The following is a 17,913-nucleotide window of genomic DNA, read 5'->3' as shown; positions in this document are numbered from 1 at the left end:
CTTTCCCCTACTCACTGGTTTGCTCAGCCTCCTTTTGTAGCTCATCTTCTTCTCAATCTGTATGTAGCGGGGTCCCAGATCTAAGTGTGTGCTTCTTTTCTTGAAAGTAGTTCCCTCGGTGACCTTATTCCATGTCACGACTTTTTAAATACTAAGTAAATCCCCCAAACTCCCAGACTGTCTCCTGAAATCCAAACTCCTGTCCCGCTGCCTTCTCTATTTCGATGTCTCCGACTCAGTGTGTCCCTAGTTTAAACTGATCCTCTTTCTTTCAACAACAACAACAAAGACCCACCAAGAACCAGTTCTACTTGCAGTTGTGCCCTTTCTTAAGCTCCCACTTCTTTCTCTCCCCAATTATTTTCTAGATATTTCTTCATGTTTTTCCCCCTCCTCACCAAGGGTGACGTGAAGGAGAAATAAGTATCCCAATTTTAGAGTTGAAACACGTTGTCATCCACTTATTCGAAGGCTGAGGCCACGAGTCCAGGGTCTCCCAGCCAGGTATCATGGATTCTTGTTTTCTCAGCGAACAGCTGTGTGAACTTTGGGGTGGTACCTTTCCCAGCCATCTCAGTGGAATTATTTATAAAGTCATAATAGCCCAGGCTGGCTCCAGGAAAGAGGTGCACCCAAATAATATATCAGCCATAATTTTCCATTCAGCATTTCCATTTTCTCTCTAGTCAACCACAATCCTCAGCCCTCAAGAGTGCTGTTATTTAAAACTGTGAATCATATGTATCAAGCCTACCAGCCAGAGGAAATGTTGCCAGATGGTTTCTGACCAGGTACATCTCTTGAGACCCTGAAAACCAGCTTCATGATGCAAGGTGCTTTGGAAGGGCAAATTATTGTATTTATTTTCAGGTTAGTAAATTATTTATGCATGCTAGCAGTGGAGATGCTTTCCAACTAATAAATGTTGACTGCTGCTACTAGGGTCTCAATAGGACTGAGTAAGCTCACAGTAACCTGTGAGTTCTGAGTAACCTTAGAAGTAGGTTTCAGTGTTAATGGCCTCTGAATTAAGAATCGTTGCCTAGAAATATTTCCTAGACCCTAAAAGATTAAGGCGAGAAGAAACAAATCAAGACAGAATCTGGCTTGATTATAAGTAGTATATTTAATCTTTCTGTAGCTTGCTTACTCAAATTAAAAAGCAAAAATATAATAAGTGGCCCGTCATTGCAGGTGATGGTTCTCAACTTTGGCTGCACATTGGTGTCCCCAGGGCACTTGAGGAACCCTGCTGCCTGGGTTTCACCCCCCAGAGAGTCTAATTGAATTGGTTTTGGGTGGGAACCAGGCATCAGGATTTCTGAAAACTCCCCATGTGCTCAGATGCTCAGTCATGTCCCACTCTTTGTGACCACGTGGATTGTAGCCTGCCAGGTTTGTCTATCCATGGGATTCTCCAGGCAAGAATACTGGAGTGGGTTGCCATTTCCTCCTCCAGGGGATCTTCCAGACCCTGGGATTGAACCTGCGTCTCTTAGATCACCTGCATTGGCAGGTGTATTCTTTACCACTAGCGCCACCTGGGGAGCCCTATGTGATGCTGATGTGCAACCAAGGGTTGAGAATTCTATCAGGGACCTAAAAATACTTTGTAGACATCTGTCCTATTTCTTTGTTTTCTGGAGGAGACCAGAGCCTCCTGGGATTTTCCAGATCTTTTACTTACTTGTGGGAGATATGAAAATGAAAAACAGTTCCCCTTCGCCTGTAAACATGATACTTTTGTAGACTTTGGAGCATTAGCCACATGTCCATCCCCAGTTCCCATGCCATGGAGCAGATACATTTCATGCCCTGTTCAGTGTAACAGGTTCTTATTAGCATCTCCCATAATGTTTGTAAGTCCTGAGACCAGCTCACCATTACCTAGTTGGTAAGTGGCAGACTTGACATTTGAACCCTGATCCCATATCATCCTCCATTGTTCCCCATCTGCTGGCTGCAAGAGAGGATGGCTTTGCTAAATAGCCACCATATAATTCCACATGAACAAGAAAAATAATGGTAAAGGAGACATTTGGGGGGCTTAACTGTCTGAGCAGCTAGGTCTACATGAAGGTAGCTACTGTGCATTGATGACTCAGCGAAAGACTGAAGATTAAGTGGGTGGGAGAAAGAATGGAGTAGACCGCCTGGGACAGGGGACTCAGAGCATAGGTAGAAGTGTTAGTCTTGACCTGGTAGAAGGACACATCTTAGGGAGGGAGGAAGGAGCAGTGTGGTTACAAGAACTTTTAGAGGTCTGGCAGGAAGTTAAGGTGAGCTTTTTTTCTGATGACTTCCATTGTTCTTTGTGAAATCCCCTACATAGGTACGAGTTCTATTCTGAGAGCATGTTCGAAAGTCCAATTTATAAGTCCAACAGAGTTAACGGAGGTACCCAAGTAACACAATCAGCTATATAGTACTCTACTGTAATAGGTTTATAATACTTGTCATAAAAAGCAAACAAAAAATAAATATTTTTAATCTTATAGTATGATATCTTGAAAACTACAAAAGTACCAGCTACACCACAGCTTTTACACTTGCTTCCAGACATCCTGGCCTTGAAATAAAGAACTGTGCTACTGTACTCTATGGAGTCAGTTCAGTCGCTCAGTCATGTCCGACTCTTTGCGACCCCATGAATTGTAGCATGTCAGGCCTCCCTGTCCATCACCAATTTCCGGAGTTCATCCAAACTCATGTCCATCGAGTCAGTGATGCCATCCAGCCATCTCATCCTCTGTCGTCCCCTTCTCCTCCTGCCCCCAGTCCCTCCCAGCATCAGAGTCTTTTCCAATGAGTCAACTCTTCGCATGAGGTGGCCAAAGTATTGGAGTTTCAGCTTCAACATCAGTCCTTCCAATGAACACCCAGGACTGATCTCCTTTAGAATGGACTGGTTGGATCTCCTTGCAGTCCAAGGGACTCTCAAGAGTCTTCTCCAACACCACAGTTCAAAAGCATCAATTCTTCGGCACTCAGCTTTCTTCACAGTCCAACTCTCACATCCATACATGACTACTGGAAAAACCATAGCCTTGACTAGACGGACCTTTGTTGGCAAAGTAATGTCTCTGCTTTTGAATATGCTATCTAGGTTGGTCATAACTTTCCTTCCAAGGAGTAAGTGTCTTTTAATTTCATGGTTGCAGTCACCATCTGCAGTGATTTTGGAGCCCCCAAAAATAAAGTCTGACACTGTTTCCACTGTTTCCCCATCTATTTGCCATGAAGTGATGGGACCAGATGCCATGATCTTAGTTTTCTGAATGTTGAGCTTTAAGCCAACTTTTTCACTCTCCACTTTCACTTTCATCAAGAGGCTTTTTAGTTCCTCTTCACTTTCTGCTATAAGGGTGATATCATCTGCATATCTGAGGTTATTGATATTTGTCCTGGCAATCTTGATTCCAGCTTGTGCTTCTTCAGCCCAAAGTTTCTCATGATGTACTCTGCATAGAAGTTAAATAAGCAGGGTGACAATATACAGCCTTGATGTACTCCTTTTCCTATTTGGAGCCAGTCTGTTGTTCCATGTCCAGGTCTAACTGTTGCATCCTGACCAGCATATAGGTTTCTCAAGAGGCAGGTCAGGTGGTCTGGTATTCCCATCTCTTTCAGAATTTTCCACAGTTTATTGTGATCCACACAGTCAAAGGCTTTGGCATAGTCAATAAAGCAGAAATAGATGTTTTTCTGGAAGTCTCTGGCTTTTTTCATGATCCAGCGGATGTTGGCAATTTGATCTCTGGTTCCTCTGCCTTTTCTAAATCCACCTTGAACAACTGGAAGTTTATGGTTCGCATATTGCTGAAGCCTGGCTTGGAGAATTTTGAGCATTACTGTACTGGCGTGTGAGATGAGTGTAATTGTGCGGTAGTTTGAGCATTCTTTTGCATTGCCCTTCTTTGGGATTGAAATGAAAACTGACCTTCTCCAGTGATAGAGTGATGTACAGTAAAGTCCAGAAAAGCACAATCACTTGTAGAGGATGCATGCACGTGACAGTGTTCACCAGATACGTGAACTTATGTGATTGGACATGTGAACACACGTTCACATCTTTGAAACTTTGCAACTTGAAGGTTCGTATATAGGGGACTTGCCATATTAAGAAATAATAGTTATCTGTGGGAACTTCATGAGGCGGGGTGGGTGGTTTGAGGGGCTGTTTGAAAAAGAGTCTTGTGGAAAGTGGGAAAGAGATACTAGGGAGATAATAGAGGTAGTGTCAAGAATTCATGAAGGATGGAAATTATGTGAAAGTGTCACTGCACAGACAGTGTTTCTTGTTCACTGCTACTTTCTCTTTCAGTGCTCAGCATTGTGCCTGGCAGATTTTGAATAAATGGCTAACTTACCGAAGAATAAATGTAGTAACACTAAGGAAATGAGAGATGGGAGAATGGGAGGGTATGGACGCAGAGTGGGATTTTAATTTAGTCTTCTGGATGGTGAGTGTTCCAGGTGCTGACAAATTTTGGGTTGTGGCCACAGGAGTAGATGGCAGCAATGGCATGGAGGTAAAGACCATTGCCACTGGGGGATACCTCAGGCCTGAGATGCTCAAAGTAAGAAGTCACCCTGGATGGTAGGGAATGGGTGGGTGGGTGTTAGTCGCTCAGTCGCGTCTGACTCTTTTGCAACCCATGAACTATAGCCTGTGTCCATGGGATTTCCCAGACAAGAATACTGGAGTGTTCTTCTCTAGGGGATCTTCTCGACCCAGGGGTGGAACCTGGGTCTCCTACATTGCAGGCGGATTCTTTACCATCTGAGCCACCAGGGAAGCCCTGTTAGGGCATGGAGTGGAGAGTAAAACTGCCAACCACCTGTCAATCTTCAAAAACATACAGAGATTGGTACTTTATAGGAAGAGGTAGAGTGTGGTCTGAGCATCAGCTGTTTACAAGTGGAAGGACAATGGCCTAGAAGTGGTGTTGGGCCATAAGATAGATTCTAAGAAGCTTCATGGCCATGAGTGTGTTGGGTAAAGGAGCAGAGGCCGCAGAAGACATGGTATCCTCAGAGGAGAGCTGGGTTCTGCAGAGGGCAGGAGTTGAAAGGGTCATTCCAGGGAGAGGAGCTTATTCCTCAACAAAGGAGCTGAAGTTCATCAAGACTTTCTTTTCCCCTCCGGGAGACCTGCAGTTGGAGTCACTAAAGTATTGGTATACGTTTGAGACATCCAGACTTCACATGATAATCTGGCCCCGACATTCCTCGACATGGCTCTGAGAATCTTGGCTGGGCTTACTCACATGCAGGTGGTTAGCCGGTGATCTGTGCACACCTATCCCCACAGCATAAGTTCATCATTCATGAGATGTTTTCAACTGTATTACCTCATTGTGATTTTGACAATCTGAAAAATGTTAACATCTCCAAGATACATAGACTGAGAACTCTGACCCAGTGTGCTTTCTTCTTCCTAAATTCTGTACCCCATTGCTAAATTCTGTTCCCATTTGCTTTTCTAGACCACCTGCCAAAGTGGCTTTCTTGGGTGCATGCATGCTAAGTCGCTTCAGTTGTGTCCAACTCTTTGCAACCCCATGGACTGTAGCGCACCAGGCTTTTCTGTCCATGGGATTTCTCCAGGCAAGAATACTGGATTGGGTCACTGTGCCCTTCTCCAAGGGATCTTCCTGGACCAGAGATCAAACTCACATCTCTTACATCTCCTGCATTGGTAGGTTCTTTACCACTAGCACCACCTGGGAAGCCTGGCTTTCTTGGGAGACAGGACTAACAGCAGGGGAGGGGGGTTATGAGAGCTTTACTGAGACACCCAGAGCACCTCTGCCTGTGGCCGAATACAAATGAGAACCTCTGACCTAAAGAAATTAGTGGAATGAGGGATATTTTGCATTTTTATAGCTGTTTATCATGGCCATTCACTTTTAGGTCTTAGATAATCTTTGGCTTGGGCTAAGTAGCCTAAATATGGACAAGAACTATGCTGTGTATTTCAAAATTTTCTCTTTTATATTCTTATTAAAGTTTGCAACAGTTTTGTTCAATAGAAATAGAATGTGAAAATACTAATAGATAACCAACAAGGACCTACTGTATAACACAGGGAACTATATTCAATATTTTCTAATAACCTATAAGGGAAAACAAAGTGAAAAATAATATGTATAACTGAATAATATATTCAGTGATTCAGATATATATGTGTGTATATATATGTCTGTGCTGTATCACTGTGCTGTACACCCAAAACTAACACAACATTGTAAATCAGCTGTACTTTGATTTTTAAAAATGTTAAAAAATGGGACTTCCCTGGTGGTCTAGTGGTTGATTCCACGCTTCCATTTGCAAGGGACATGGGTTCGATTCTTGATCAGGGAACTAAGATCCTGCATGCCACACAGCATGGCCAAAAATAAGCAACATTTGTTCAAAAACATTTTAAAAAGTAAAATATATATGTGTGTGTATATATATGTATATAGAATACGAGCCTCATTTTTCTGGTGCCCACATTGAAAGGTAAAAAGAGGTAAAATGCGTGAAATGTTTTTCATTCTTATTTTGCAGGCTGTCTTTGAAACACAGTGTGTAGGTTGCACTAATGGCCCATCTCTGTTTGCATTAGCCATGTTTCAAGCGCGTGGTGGCCACGGTGGCTGGTGTTTCTTCCTATAATGGGTAGGGCAGACCTGACAGTATTAAGAGGGTGGCATGTCATAGAGAACCTTTCACCACAGTTCTCATATTTTGTTATGTTAGCTGAATCATTTTGATTAAATTTGGGCTGATAAATTTCAAGTGTCTCAATTACGTCCATAGTCATCACGCTGTTCCTTTGATTATCCTTCAGCACCTTGTTGCTTTTTGAGTAGGTTTGGAGGAAACCTTGTGGAGAACCACTGCTGTTTCTGAAAGAGCTCGGAATGGCAAAGCTAATCAGAAATAATTCAGCCTGACTGTGATGCAGGACTGCATTCATGTGGCCACATATGCATGATTACAGATTCAAGGCTATAGTCACTCCTCGTAGGAAACTGGGCAGGAGATATGCACAGCACAAAAGTATCTAAGAGCATTAGAACTTGTTGCAGCTTAATGCTGCTCTGACCTAAGCGCCTGCAGTACCCTGAAGCTAGTAGTACACGTGTAGGTAGAACTTTCAGAAATCTGGCCCTTCTCATGGCCATTTTTTCCACCCAGACTGGTTTCATCTTTAGATCTCTGCTCAATTTAGTATTTGTTGTTGTACAGTGGTGGTAGAGTTTCCTCTAGAGCTGGAAACCAGGCCATTCTCCTCTAAATGGCATTGGTGGGGGGAGGAATAAATTAGGAGTTTGGAATCAACATATTCGACACTCTGAGCGCCGAAGAATTGATGCTTTTGAAATGTGTTGGAGAAGACTCTTGAGAGTCCCTTGGACTGCAAGAAGATCCAACCAGTCCATCGTAAAGGAGATGAGCCCTGGGTGTTCTTTGGAAGGAATGATGCTAAAGCTGAAACTCCAATACTTCGGCCACCTTGTGCGAAGAGTTGACTCATTGGAAAAGACCCTGATGCTGGGAGGGATTGGGGGCAGGAGGAGAAGGGGACGACCGAGGATGAGATGGCTGGATGGCATCACCGACTCAATGAACGTGAGTCTGAGTGAACTCCGGGAGATGGTGATGGACAGGGAGGCCTGGCGTGCTGCGATTCATGAGGTTGCAAAGAGTCGGACATGACTGAGCGACTGAACTGAACACTATTGCATATAAAATAAATAAACAATGAAGACCTACCATATAGCACAGGGAACTAGAGGAAAAAATAAATGTCACTGGCTTTTTTTTTTTTTTTGGTAAAGGGAGAGGCCAGAGGAACTCAGGGACTGGTCTGACTGTATAGTTATGGCCAAATGAGTCCGGCTTCTAGCTTCTACAATATTGTACTATGGTAGGTTTAGGATTCTTGCGGTGGTACTTGAGAGAAAGAATGAGGCATTTCCAAGCTTTGGATTGTTTGTTACAAAGGAGAAAAGAGCAAAAAGCGATCATTTTAGTTCAGCTAGTTTATGTCAGTTACAATCCACAAGGGCTTCCCAGGCGGCACTAGTGGTAAAGAACCTGCCTGCCAATGCAGGAGACATTAGAGGCCCAGGTTCAATCCCTGGGTTGGAAAGATTCCCCTGGAGGAGGGCATGGCAGCCCAGTCCAGTATTGTTGCCCGGAGAATCCCATGGACAGAGGAGCCTGGCGGGCTACAGTCCATGGGGTCACAAAGCGTCAGACATGACTGAAGTGACTTAGCACGCCCACACACACAATCCACAATGTCCAAGTCAGTTTAGAAAATGGCTGTGTCCTTCCTCTAGTCTAAAATGTGTTGCCATGCTCTGTTACATTTGTGATTTTGATTTATGGTCGAAAGTGTACTTGTTTCTAGGAGAAAATAGGTATCAGATATACCTCTCTGGTCTATAGCTATTTTATATTAATGATTTTTAAAAATCAACAGACTATGGGTTTAAAGGGTGGTAAATGCACAGGCTTTCCTAAGAAATATTGTTATAAATGGGTTTGGTGTTTTTGTTTTATTTTTAGTTTGTATTTCCCATGGTAGGACCACATTTACCCTCATTTAACTCAAAGTTGGCCCCAATAGTGAGGATTATGCCACAGTGGTATGCCTGGGTAAAGACTGTTTCTGGCTGTAGCAATATCCTTAACATAATGTGATTTAAAACCAAAACATGTCTTCAAATGGGAACTTAATATATATAGGGCAGTTTTTGCACATAGCTCAACAGTTCTGATGGAGAAGGTGATGGCACCCCACTCCAGTATTCTTGCCTGGAGAATCCCATGGACAGAGGAGCCTGGTAGGCTGCAGTCCGTGGGGTCACGAAGAGTCGGACACGACTGAAGTGACTTAGCAGCAGCAGCAGCAGCAACAGTTCTGATAAAATGATTATCTTATGTTTATAATATACCTTTAGACCATTTAGGGGGTCAGCATTTCTGTCCTTGTAAATCCCCCTGATTTTTTTCCTTCTACTTTTTATAGTTTTCTTTTTGGTATAGTCTAGGATAGATTTGGGCTTCTGTGGTAGCTCAGATAGTAAAGAATCTGCCTGCAATGTGGGAGACCTGAGTTCCATCTCTAGGTCAGGAAGATCCCTTGGAGAAGGAAATGGCAACCCACTCCAGTATTTGTGCCTGGAGAATCCCATGGACAGAGGAGCCTGGTGGGCCACAGTCCATGGGGTCACAAAGAGTCAGGTATGACTGAGTAACTAACACACACACACACAGAATAGAGTCAGATGATCTATTATTATTCCTGAGTCACCTGGAGACGACCACTATAATACTGCATCACTGTCGTGCAGAAATGTCCCATCCGGGTCAAGTGACCAGTGCTCCTGTCCATATGTACACAGTGCAAGAGCAGGAGAACCAAGAGCTGAATTCATCTTCATTTATACCTTTCTTTGGGGCAAAGTGAGACAGCTAGACTCCCCCCACTCTGGCATTTTTGCTTCTGAATTTTATGACTTTTTTTCCCCTTTAAATCAAATAAGGGATCAGTTTGCTAGATTCTTCGTTAATCATAGGTGTAAGAACTTTTTAAACACGAACTGCTTTAAATTTTCTTATTTTTTTTAGTCCACTGACCTTAGAAGTATCTTCCATCTGAGTCTTTAAACATCAATTATGAGTTTATTTTTTATTCTAGCCTCCTAATGGTGGTGGTCTCAGGGCATTTTGTGGCAGGAAGCTTGGGGACAAATTAAAGGTGAACTGGTGAGGATCAGCCTTTGAATTTCCTCAGTCCTTTAGGAAATTTCACTTCCCCACCTATTTGCACAGAGATCATTCAGTGAGCATTGTCTCACTCTTTGTTTGGAAGTTTCTCCAAAATGGAGAAGTTGCTATGGTTTTAAGATATTGCCTCTATTGCTCTCCTAACTTGGGAGATGCAGGTTGAAGAAAGAGCAGTTACTTCTTAGCTGTATGATCTATTTGTCATTGTTTAGTCGCTCAGTGTCTGACTCTTCGCGACCCTATGGACTGTAGCTCGCCAGGGTCCTCTGTCCATGGGATTTTCCAGGCAAGAATACTGGAGTGGGTTGCCATTTCCTTCTCCAGAGGATCTTCCCGACTCGGGGGTTGAACCAGCTTCTCCTGCATTGGCAGGTGAATTCTTTACCACCAAGCCACCGGCGAAGCCCATGTGATCTGTTATACCTTAGGATAAAGTTGAATGTATTTGCTTAAACTCTCAGCTTTCATTGGTGTTATGACATTACTTGTCCAGGACAGTGGTTCCAATAGGTGTTAAACTTCCAAAGGCTTTTGCAGATCTAATAAATCTGTGCTGTATCTTAAGCAATGAAATCTATAGTCTTAGGACTGTGTAGAAGACACATCAGTTAGAGAACATTCTCTAGTGAATTGGTCCTAAAATTACACCTGTCTTAATTGGTGTAAACTGCTTGCCATCTAATTAAGCTAATACCATTAAGGTTTCATCAGTCTGGCATTCTGAAGTCACCCCAGACAACTGATCTTCATTTTGTACCTATAGCAGTGATGATGCTAATTGGTAAAATTCCACAGCACGGAGTTGTAGGATTCCAGGATAGTGTTTCTTTGGTTGGTTTGTATAAGACTCTCCTTTTACATCCAAATCAGTGGCTATTAACCCTTTTTAGACCATATTTTATTTCAGAGCAATGGTGCTAGAAGATAATCTACAAAGTAGAATCATCAGAATATTAAGTTTGAGCTAGGGGCAAAGAAAATTGTGTTAACAAGCAGAGCCAGAGTTCATTTTAGCTATTAATTCTGTTGAGCTACTGTACTTTCCAGAGTTCACTTCCATTTGCCCACTGGCAGCTAGAAAGGAAGGTTTGAAATGGTTGGCCTTCTGGCATTTAATTAATCTTGGAAAAGGTTGAAGTCCAGTTTGATTTCATGACTGAATGCTGTAATAGCCGTTGACTATCATTTGTCAGTGTTACATGGTCAGGAAGCTATCTCTACCAAGTGTGACACGTGTGAATATCTACAAAATGGCTCTTATCAGGGAGGGGACACTTTGAAGATCTGAATATTGAGTGATTTCATTATTGTCATCACTATTAATGAGAAAAAATTTTGCTCTACTATTCAAGAATATAAACCAGATTGTTAACTGATAAAGAGGAAGAAAAATCATCTGTAGGAGGGCAAACCTCAGGGGGATATTCAGCCACATAGGGAGAGAAGGCTAGAGTCATTTGGTTTAGATTTTCTTTTAACTGAAGAAGTCTTTCCCACTGTTTCCTGGATCAAGGAAAATCCAACCTCCAGAGATGGGGCACATATAACACCACGAAGTAGTCTAAGGCAGTCTACTATAGGTTTATATACAAAGACATTTTATTGTTTTGTTCTTTTTAAAAAATTTATTGATGTATAGTTGATTTCTTATACAATGTTTTGTTAATTTCTGCTGTATAGCAAAAATTTATTCTTTTTCATATTCTTTCCTATTATGGTTTGTCACAGAATATTGATTATAGTTCCCTGTGCTATATAGCAGGACCTTGTTGTTTATCCATCTTGTATATAATAGTTTGCAGCTGCTAATCCCAAACTCCCAATCCTTCCCTCCCCGCCCCTCCCCCTTGGCAACCACAAGTCTCTCCTCTATATCTGAGAGTCTGTTTCTGTTTCATAGATAGGTTCATTTGTGTTGTATTTTTAGATTCCACATATAAGTGATATCATATGATATTTGTCTTTCTCTTTCTGACTTGCTTCACTTAGTATGATAATCTCTAGTTGTGTCCATGTTGCTGCAAAGATTTATTTCATTCTTTTTTATGGCTGAGCAATATTCCATTGTATGTATATATGTATGTGTGTGGTGTGTGTGTGTGTATACACACGCATCTTTATCCATTCACCTGTCAATGGACATTTAGATTGTTTCCATGTCTTAGCTTTTGTAATTGGTGCTACTATGAACATAGGGGTGCATGTATCTTTTTGAATTAGAATTTTGCAAAGACATTTTCTTGAACGTGCCTTCTTAAAACATTTATCTTTTTGGTCTTGGTTTTGTTTTGGGGAGCAAAGTAGAATAAGTTCACTTGTATTTGCATGTGATAAACAAATTTTTTAAAGAGATCTTTAACGATTTGCTGATGCTAAAGCCAGCTCAGTTTAAACTGTTAAGGAGAAGATGTATTTTAGTTTTCTAAGAAGCAGGTCATCCTCATTCATTCAACCGTCAGCTAGTTATTGAGTACATCCTTTGAATAAGACCTTACTACAAAGTTAGATAATACCTGAATTTGGCTTTAAGAGCCATAGTCCAATAATAGAAGCTATGTACACAAATGGTGGTTACAAAGTGGACCAGTACTCCTATAGATGGTAATAAATTTAAATTTTAAAAGTGCTTCTAATGTTTTTTAGTGAAGTAATTTTTGCATCAGAAAACTTTTGTTAACTGGTTAGTATAGAATTTACAGTGTTGGCTGAGGTAGAGATTCAGCTACTTCTCCGAGTAAATCTAGACGGTGAATTTCATCATGAGAAATTTCTTCAACATACACATTCACAAAGAAAGTATATTCTCTGAATTTTTTTTAAAAAACTTTTTTCTCTTTATCCATTTGTTATGGAATTTGAAATTTGGATATTTTGTTCATGTCATTGTGAACTAATTATTGGGTCATATAGCTAATGGAGCATTTCTTATTTATGAGTTAGTGCCATCCGGTCTCTTAGGTTTTGTTTTCCTTTTATATTTCCCAGGACTTTCTCAATTTGGATCAAGTAGTCTTCCCTGGGAGCTCAGACGGTAAAGAATCTGCCTACAGTGCAGGAGACCTGGGTTTGATCCCTGGGTTAGGAAGACCCCCTGCAGAAGTGAATGGCAACCCACTCCATTGTTCTTGCCTGGGATAATAATCCTCAGGACAAAGGAGCCTGGCGGGCTACAGTCCATGGGGTTGCCAAGAGTTGGACATGACTGAGACACTGACACTTTCACTTTCATGCAGACCATAGAAAACATATATTTAATACCTATAGTTTGTATTGCTGTTTTGTTTTTAAAATGCTTATCATTTTTAAGGATCTTTTATTCTGGGTTTTTAGATATCTACCTCTTTGCTAATATATATATTTTTAAATTTTGTGACCTAACTCCTGCCTTCAAATTTTATATTAGAGATGACTTACAGATGCCTACGTCAGAACTAGTTCAGTCATATTAGGAAAAGATTGATGTCAGATAGCACTATTATCCTAGTTCATGGTGGTTAATACTTGGAAAGTATGCTAATCAAAATATTTAGAATGAGTCATTCTCACTTTTTAACTTTTATTTAAAATTATCTTTTGGCCACGCCTGTGGCATGTGGGATCATAGTTCCCTGACCAGGTATCGAACCTGTGTACCCTACATTAGAAGTGCAGAGTCTTAACCACTGGACCACCAGGGAAGTCCCTTGGCTGGCTTTTAGGAATGGGCAGGAGAGAGTCTCCATGATAGCAGCATTCCTGATTCCTCTGTCTGCTTAGGGACTTTATTCTCAGCATCCAGAGTTTTTGCCTTTTTGCTCCCTTTCCTTCATGAGGGGCCTCACATTTATTGACACAGCTCTTTACAGTATCCAGAGGGTCCTCATAAAACTTCTTTCCAGCCTCTTGGTGCTTTGTGAGATAGGCCAGGGACATCACAAAACTGAGACTCAGAGGTGTAAAAACTAGCACTTGAACCTCAGCTGTCTGATGCTGCTAACGCTCAACTGCCTGTTATATAAGCTGATAAGAAGCCGTGGTCAGGAGGTGTCTGGGAAGTGAGCCCTTCTGCTCACTTGAACAAATGTGAGGACACTTACCTCAGACAAAGGCCACAAGAGAAGCAGGGTGTGGTCCAGCAGGCAGGGCCATAGCCCTGGTTCTGACTGCACCATGAACATCCAGGCAGGGGTCACTGTCTAGTCCTGGAACTTTGATATCTTCTGACTGGATTCCATGCAGCTTCTATTATTGCCCTCTCAGATCTTCCTGGTTTGATAGCAACCTTCCACAGAGGGTCCTTCTGTGATTTCTGGGTCTTTCTCGATGGCTCAAGCATTAAAGAATCAGGAGATGCAGGAGACTCAGGGTCGATCCCTGGGTCAGGAAGATCTCCTGAAGGAGGAAATGGCAACCTACTATGATTTATGATTTCCCACTACAAAAATAAAGGACATCTTTACCCTGAACCCCAAAGTCTGGAAAAGAGCTAATTAATCTAGTCAATGAAATCGATTTGAGGTTAATTTTATTTATTTTATTTTTACTTGGCCATGCCATGCAGCATGCGGGATCTTAGTTCCCTGACCAGGGATTGAACCTGTGCCCTCTTTATTGGATGTGCAGCATCTTCACCACTGGACCACTAGGAAAGTCCCAATTTTAGATTAATTTTAAAGGAAACATGCCCCAAGACCTAGTTTGAATTTTGTACTCAAACTTGAGTGGAGGAAGGATTTTCCAGGAGAGGCACCTTTAAAGAAAGTAAACTGTCATGGACTATCTCTTCTGTTAAATTTTGTTGAATTTTGGCACCACTTTTGGGGGCAGAGGCAATGTCCGAAAAGGATGTTGCTTCTGAACTATTTCCATTTCCCTGAGAAAGATGGTGTCGGTCTCTGGTTAAATCACTTGTGAAACTGACACCACTTCCCATCCTTTATTGATGAAAATTAATGATATTTCACTTTAGAAATGTCCTTGCCAGAAAGGGAAGAAAAATAAAGCAGGCTTTGGAAACCTTGAGAAAAGTGATACTTAATGTTTGTTAATAATTAAGTGATGCTTAATGTTTGTTGAAAACTTACTGTATGCTCCACGCTGTGTCACCCCATTTAATCCTTTGCAGAACCTTGTATTATGCTACCTTTTTAGATAGTAATTTAACAGATAAGGAAACTGAGGTAGAGAGTGTGTGGCTCCCCCATTGCAAACTCCAGAGAGGGGTATACAGGCCTTAGATGGTGACTAGTACACCCACAAATTTCACTGCAAGCTTCCAATTTCTGGTCAAGGATTCAATTAGTCATTTCCAGATAAAACTTGGAAAATTCCTTACTGGAAGCTCCACTTGTGTGTGTGTGTGTGTGCGTGCGTGCGTGCGTGCGTGCGTGCGTGCGTGCGTGCATGCGTGCGCTCGCTTAGTCACTCAGTTGTGACCAACTCTTTGCAATTCCACAGACTATAGCCCGCCAGGCTCCTCTGTCCATGGGATTTCCCAGCAAGAATACTGGAGTGGGTTGCTGTTTCCTTCAGGGGATCTTCCTGACCCAGGGATCAAACCCGTGTCTCCTGCATTGGCAGGCAGATTCTTTACCACTGAGCCACCAGGGAAGCCCTACCTACTATCATGCACACACTTGCTGATTGGGAGGTTATTTTCCAAACTTCTACAGATTGTACTCTAGCCTCAGACAGGCCACATTTGAGGCAAATAGTGCAAAACCCTCTTGCTGTTGATTAGAATAACTAAGAATATCTGCTCTCTCCACACTTGAATGAGTCAAGCCACTTAGCCGTAAGACAGAAGCTGTTTCTTTTTTGTTTTCTTTTCCTCTTGCTCAAATTGTTTCATAACCAGTACTCTGACTTTGAGTCAGAATAGCTATTATTCACCCTTTCCTGGTAGAGAAACATTTAAAATTGCAGATTAAGCTCTGTTCCAAAGAGTTGTTGCTGTTCCCAGTCAAATGTCTTAACACTCAGGATCAGTGAGACCACCAGGCAAATCTCCAAGGTTATGTTTGGATGAGAATTAACACAAAGACAGTATGGAAATGTGGAAAAAGTTGGAACTCTAGCCCTAAGGCCACTGATGACACCAATATTGAGGTCAGTGCTGAGGCACCTGCTGGAATGTGCCAGGCCGGGGGTCTCCCAGGTCCTGTATCCCCTTGTGACCAATAGTCAGGATGAGGGCCAGGCAGGGATTTTTTTCCCCATTCCTTCTCTCATCAGACTATTGTCCTGTTGTAGAAACATGCCAGGGCACATTGCCAAGCTGTCACAAAGTGTGTGCCTGTAAGAAATTACCCCTTCATAACTCAACATCATTGTTGCATCCTGACTTTCTGAGAGGTTTTTCCTTAGCTGGCCAAACTAGGAGTTCCTGTGTCCTGCCTGTGATCTCGGCTTACTGCTGCTTTATCCTGCAAACTGGCCTTTGGGTATCCTAATGGGCAGATTTCATTCCTGTCAAATTCCAGAAGTGCTTGTAAGTCTCTTATACTTCAACTAAAACAAACAAAACTCAAAGTGCAGTTTTAAATTCCTGTGACCCATGAGTTCCTGTGAATCCACTTATTCTGATACGGCTTTAAACCTCAGACACTATGGCACATATTTGCTTCCGCTAAGACTTCCCCAGTTGGCTTCCATTTTACATGTTCAAGGTGGTGTCTGTATCTAAGAGATACGTAATCTTGCACCTTCGGTCCTAAGCTTAGAAACATCATGACGGGCATTGCCTCAATTCCATTCTGAGTCCCTAGGGTGGCCCAGTTCAGTAGAGCTTGTTTTCCTTCCTGCACCGCTTTATGATTGTTATGGTTGGGGACGCTGAACTCAGATTTTCCTTCCCGGTTGCCTCTTGAAACGCTGCCATCTTTCCCCACAGGAGAGCAAGCCCCTGCTGATAGGAAATCTCTCCATGTGCACGTGGCTGCTTGCCAGCATCGATGGTTGCCAATGGTTTTGTCTAGTTCCAAGCAGTTGATTTTCCCTGGATGGTGGACTGGGCCACACAGCTGGCCCATGGCACAGTAGGCTCTTTATTGAGTCATGATTCTTTGTGGAGAAGTTCCTCTGGTGTGCTTAGGGTTCCCACACACATTTGTGACAGTTGAGTGATGCAAAAAAAAAAAAAAAAAGCTTTTCATGTTGCTGTGGTTTGGGGCTTATTGTGAGGCAGAGGATATGTCAAGATTAGGGTATGCTGCAGGCCCCTCAAGAGGTAATGGATTGTCCCAGCCCCAAGTGGGCCAGGTGGCTGTTACATTGGTGCTGGAGCCGCCCCATGAAACCACTCCCCCCACTCTCTAGAGCCTGTTGAAGAAAAGTATTAAGGATTCCGCAATGTGTGCCCTGACTTGGGGCCCTGGCTAATAACTCTGTGAGGGCGAAAACAGGGCAGCTCCCTAGAACTGGGCACTTTTGGGAGCTGAACCTCTCTCCCCTCTCACTCCCCAATTCTGGAAAAATGCTGCAGCCTCTGATCTTCTATTTTTTAATTGAAATTGTATGGATTTTTGTCCTTAACTCTATGTGGTGCACTCTCTAAAAACACAGAGGGCAGGAGGCCCTCTGAGGTACAAGGAGTGCTACTTAGAAAAGTTTTTCAATAGAGGAGAAAACACTAGGATACATGCTCAGAGTGAGGGTAAGTATTGCTTTGAGAAACCCTCATTTACGTTGTATATACAGGGTTTCGATATAAATCTTATTTCTTACACAGATTGATCGTGGTCAAGTCTGAAACCCTTGACTGTGAGACGAATCTCAAATTGTCTCCCATTCCCATAAATAGAGTCCCTGGTGGCTCAGATGGTAAAGAATCTGCCTGAAATGCAGGAGACCTGGATTCGATCTCTGGGTTGGGAAGATCCCCTGGAGAAGGAATTGACAACCCACTCCAGTATTCTTGTCTGGAGAATTCCATGGACAGACGAGTCTTGGCGGGCTATAGTCCATACTGTTGCAAAGAATTGGACACGACTGAGCAACTAACACTTTTCACTCTCCCAACAACTTGCTTTTCCAAGTGGCCCCTCTTCTATCCTGCAAAACCTCCAGTGTGCAGAACCAGTCTTAGTTATATAACCTGGGGCACTGCTAGGTCTTAAATCATCAAAGACAGATTAAATC

General features: G+C 42.4%; 1 protein-coding gene and 1 non-coding gene across 2 annotated transcripts in view; one reads left to right on the top strand and one right to left on the bottom strand.

Moving 5' to 3' along the window:
* Positions 1-17,913, top strand: part of TSPAN7 (tetraspanin 7) — a 129,186-nt gene that overhangs the window by 59,571 nt on the left and 51,702 nt on the right. The window lies entirely within an intron of this gene.
* On the bottom strand, positions 13,400-13,472 carry TRNAR-UCU (transfer RNA arginine (anticodon UCU)). Its single transcript has one exon. It is a non-coding gene; the product is annotated as a tRNA-Arg (tRNA).

This window comes from Budorcas taxicolor, chromosome X (genome assembly GCF_023091745.1).
Source record: "Budorcas taxicolor isolate Tak-1 chromosome X, Takin1.1, whole genome shotgun sequence".
NCBI lineage: Eukaryota > Metazoa > Chordata > Mammalia > Artiodactyla > Bovidae > Budorcas > Budorcas taxicolor.
Note: the sequence above shows the minus strand (reverse complement) of the source record. Positions and strands in the feature narration are given on the sequence as shown.